A 5053-nucleotide genomic window follows, 5' to 3' on the forward strand; every position below is an offset into this window, starting at 1 on the left:
TAATGTGAAGACAAACTCGCTACTCGCGGTCTCGAGACTTGTAATATAATGTTCTATCTTTGTTCGGTCTTCTCAATTCGGAGACTAATATGATGAATTGTATTCAGAGACTAATCTTCTATTGTATTCGATGAATCTGTTGTTGATGTGTGCTGTCTATATTTTGTCCAATTATACATTTTGTAACCTGTGCAAAAAACAGAAAACAAAAAAATAAAAAAAAACATAATATTCATACTAATGGCGCATCACACCACGCTGCGCCATTAGTATGCCAAAGGATACTAATGGCGCATCATTAGACAGTGCGCCATTAGTATACCGAAGTTACTAATGGCGCATCTTGCTGTTGTGCGTCATTAGTATGCCAAAGCACCTGGGTATACATGGCCCCCTGGGAGGCATACTAATCCACAATGTTGTATATACTAATGGCACATCTAGTGGTGCACCATTAGTATACCAGATACTAATGGCGCACCAGGGGTGCGCCATTAGTAAAATATACTAATGGCGTGGCACTAATGGCGCACCACTGATGCGCCATTAATGGCCAAATTAGGTGCGCCATTAGTAGGCCTTTTCCTAGTAGTGGGGCATGCGAGCTTACGCGCTCTAGATTTGGGGCCCTCAGCCACCGTCCAAACCTCGATGTCTCGCCATCAAACCATGTATTTCTGATTAAATAGATACTTATTTACCTAGAAATGATTTTTGGAAAAAATAAAGAGCAAACTATGAGGCAGCTGCAGTTCAAATTTGACCCGCTTCCAACTGAATCGACGAGAATTTGTCTTTTTCACCAGAGGTGGATCAAATATTTTGACACCCAACCATTTTGACACCCAATCGACGAGAATTTGTCTTTTTCACCAGAGGTGCATTAAATATGGCCTAGTATTTTATAAAATTGATTAGGTCCAATTTTGCAACAAATATATGGTAGGTCCTTCACAAAAAAAACTCATTTCAAGCACTCGAAAAATGGAAAATGGTTTTTTCGTGCAAAGAAAATGAAAACTTCCTTAGGCAACATTGTTTGCCATTCCAATATGCACCCTTGTGCACGATATGAGATCATTTGAACAAACTATGCCAGGAATATGGCCATAAGATTGATCATTTGACTTGAAAGCCATGAATCTTCACACTTGATAGCTCATTTCTGAGAACACTTTTTTAAAATAATTACCGTATTACAAGTTTATTATTTTTCCTGGAAACTTGGTCACATATAATGACACAATGCGAAGGTTTCCCAATTTTTTGATTTTTTTGAATTTTTTATGCCCGTTTCAAAATGCGGTCAAAACGGTGGGCTTGACCGTTCCTAGCTAGTGGTTGAATCTTGGAATTTTTTTAGCGTTTCTCTGATTAAATATACACTTATGTACCTAGAAATGATTTTTGGAAAAAATAAATAGCAAACTATGAGGCGGCTTCAGTTCAAATTTGACCCGCTTCCAGTTGAATCGGCGGGAATTTGTCTTTTTCACCAGAGGTGGATCAAAACTTTTTACACCCAACCATTTTGTCAATTGTGCATTAAATATGGCCTAGTATTTTATAAAATTGATTAGGTCCAATTTTGCAACAAATATATGGTAGGTCCTTCACAAAAAAAGCTCATTTCAGGCAGTCGAAAAATGGAAAATGGTTTTTGTGTCCAAAGAAAATGAAAACTTCCTTAGGCAACATTGTTTGCCATTCCAATATGCACCCTTGTGCACGATATGAGATCATTTGAACAAACTATGCCATGAATGTGGCCATAAGATTGATCATTTGGCTTGAAAGCCATGAATCTTCACACTTGGTAGCTCATTTTTTAGAACACTTTTTTAAAATAATTACCGTATTACATGTTTATTATTTTTCCTCGAAACTTGGTCACATATAATGACACAATGCGAAAGTTTTCCAATTTTTCGATTTTTTTTGAATTTTTTATGCCCGTTTCAAAATGCGGTCAAAACAGCGGGCTTGACCGTTCCTAGCTAGTGGTTGAATCTTGGAATTTTTTTGGTGTTCCTCTGATTAAATAGACACTTATGTACCTATAAATTATTTTTGGAAAAAATAAATAGCAAACTATGAGGCAGCTTTAGTTCAAATTTGACCCGCTTCCAACTGAATCGGCGGGAATTTGTCTTTTTCATCAAAGGTGGATCAAAACTTTTTACACCCAACCATTTGGTCAATTGTGCATTAAATATGGCCTAGTATTTGATAAAATTGATTAGGTCCAATTTTGCAACAAATATATGGTAGGTCCTTCACAAAAAAACTCATTTCAGGCACTCGAAAAATGGAAAATGTTTTTTTCATCCAAAGAAAATGAAAACTTCCTTAGGCAACATTGTTTGACATTCCAATATGCACCCTTGTGCACGATATGAGATCATTTGAACAAACTATGCCATGAATGTGGCCATAAGATTGATCATTTGGCTTGAAAGCCATGAATCTTCAAACTTGATATCTCATTTTTGAGAACACTTTTTTAAAATAATTACCATATTACAAGTTTATTATTTTTCCTGGAAACTTGGTCACATATAATGACACAATGCGAAGGTTTTCCAATTTTTCGAATTTTTTTGAATTTTTTATGCCCGTTTCAAATTGCGGTCAAAACGGCGGGCTTGACCGTTCCTAGCTAGTGGTTGAATCTTGGAACTTTTTTGGTGTTTCTCTGATAAAATAGACACTTATGTACCTATAAATGATTTTTTGATAAAATAAATAGCAAACTATGAGGCAGCTTCAGTTCAAATTTGACCCGCTTCCAGCTGAATCGGCGGGAATTTATCTTTTTCACCAAAGGTGGATCAAAACTTTTTACACCCAACCACTTGGTCAATTGTGCATTAAATATGGTCTAGTATTTTATAAAATTGATTAGGTCCAATTTTGCAACAAATATATGGTAGGTCCTTCACAAAAAAACTCATTTCAGGCACTCGAAAAATGGAAAATGGTTTTTTCGTCCAAAGAAAATGAAAACTTCCTTAGGCAACATTGTTTGACATTCCAATATGCACCGTTGTGCACGATATGAGATCATTTGAACAAACTATGCCATGAATGTGGCCATAAGATTGATCATTTGGCTCGAAAGCCATGAATCTTCAAACTTGATAGCTCATTTTTGAGAAAACCTTTTTAAAATAATTACCGTATTACAAGTTTATTAATTTTCCTGGAAATTTGGTCACATATAATGACACAATGCGAAGGTTTCCCAATTTTTCGATTTTTTTGAATTTTTTATGCCCGTTTCAAAATGCGGTCAAAACGGCGGGCTTGACCGTTCCTAGCTAGTGGTGGAATCTCAATTTTTTTTGGTGTTTCTATGATTAAATAGATACTTATGTACCTAGAAATGATTTTTGGAAAAAATAAATAGCAAACTATGAGGCAGCTTCAGTTCAAATTTGACCCGCTTCCAGCTGAATCGGCGGGAATTTGTCTTTTTCACCAGAGGTGGATCAAATTTCTTTACACCCAACCATCTGGTCAATTATGCATTAAATATGGCCTAGTATCTTATAAAATTGATTAGGTCCAATTTTGCAACAAATATATGGTAGGTCCTTCACAAAAAATACTCATTTCAGGCACTCGAAAAATGGAAAATGGTTTTTTCGTCCAAAGAAAATGAAAACTTCCTTAGGCAACATTGTTTGACATTCCAATATGCACCCTTGTGCACGATATGAGATCATTTGAACAAACTATGCCATGAATGTGGCCATAAGATTGATCATTTGGCTCGAAAGCCATGAATCTTCAAACTTGATAGCTCATTTTTGAGAACACTTTTTTAAAATAATTACCGTATTACAAGTTTATTAATTTTCCTGGGAATTTGGTCACATATAATGACACAATGCGAAGGTTCCCAATTTTTCGATTTTTTTGAATTTTTTATGCCCGTTTCAAAATGCGGTCAAAACGGCGGGCTTGACCGTTCCTAGCTAGTGGTTGAATCTCAAAAAAATTTGTTGTTTCTATGATTAAATAGATACTTATGTACCTAGAAATGATTTTTGGAAAAAATAAATAGCAAACTATGAGGCAGCTTCAGTTCAAATTTGACCCGCTTCCACCTGAATCGGCGGGAATTTGTCTTTTTCACCAGAGGTGGATCAAATTTTTTTACACCCAACCATCTGGTCAATTGTGCATTAAATATGGCCTAGTATGTTATAAAATTGATTAGGTCCAATTTTGCAACAAATATATGGTAGGTCCTTCACAAAAAATACTCATTTCAGGCACTCGAAAAATGGAAAATGGTTTTTTCGTCCAAAGAAATTGAAAACTTTCTTAGGCAACATTGTTTGCCATTCCAATATGCACCCGTGTGCATGATATGAGATCATTTGAACAAACTATGCCATGAATGTGGCCATAAGATTGATCATTTGGCTTGAAAGCCATGAATCTTCACACTTGATAGCTCATTTGTGAGAACACTTTTTTAAAATAATTACCGTATTACAAGTTTATTACTTTTCCTGGAAACTTGGTCACATATAATGACACAATGCGAAGGTTTCCCAATTTTTCGATTTTTTTTGAATTTTTTATGCCCGTTTCAAAATGCGGTCAAAACGGCGGGCTTGACCGTTCCTAGCTAGTGGTTGAATCTTGGAATTTTTTTGGTGTTTCTATGATTAAATATATACTTATGTACCTAGAAATGATTTTTGGAAAAAATAAATAGCAAACTATGAGGTAGCTTCAGTTCAAATTTGACCCGCTTCTAGCTGAATCGGCGGGAATTTGTCTTTTTCACTAGAGGTGGATAAAAACTTTTGACACCCAACCATTTTGTCAATTGTGCATTAAATATGTCGTAGTATTTTATAAAACTGATTTGGTACAGTTTTGCAACAAATATATGGTAGATCCTTCACAAAAAAACCTCATTTCGGGCACTCGAAAAATAGAAAATGAATTTTCCGTGCAAAGAAAATGAAAACTCCCTTTGGCAACATTGTTTGGAATTCCAAGATGCACCCTTGTGCACAATATGAGATCATTT

Source organism: Triticum dicoccoides, chromosome 3B (genome assembly GCF_002162155.2).
Source record: "Triticum dicoccoides isolate Atlit2015 ecotype Zavitan chromosome 3B, WEW_v2.0, whole genome shotgun sequence".
NCBI lineage: Eukaryota > Viridiplantae > Streptophyta > Magnoliopsida > Poales > Poaceae > Triticum > Triticum dicoccoides.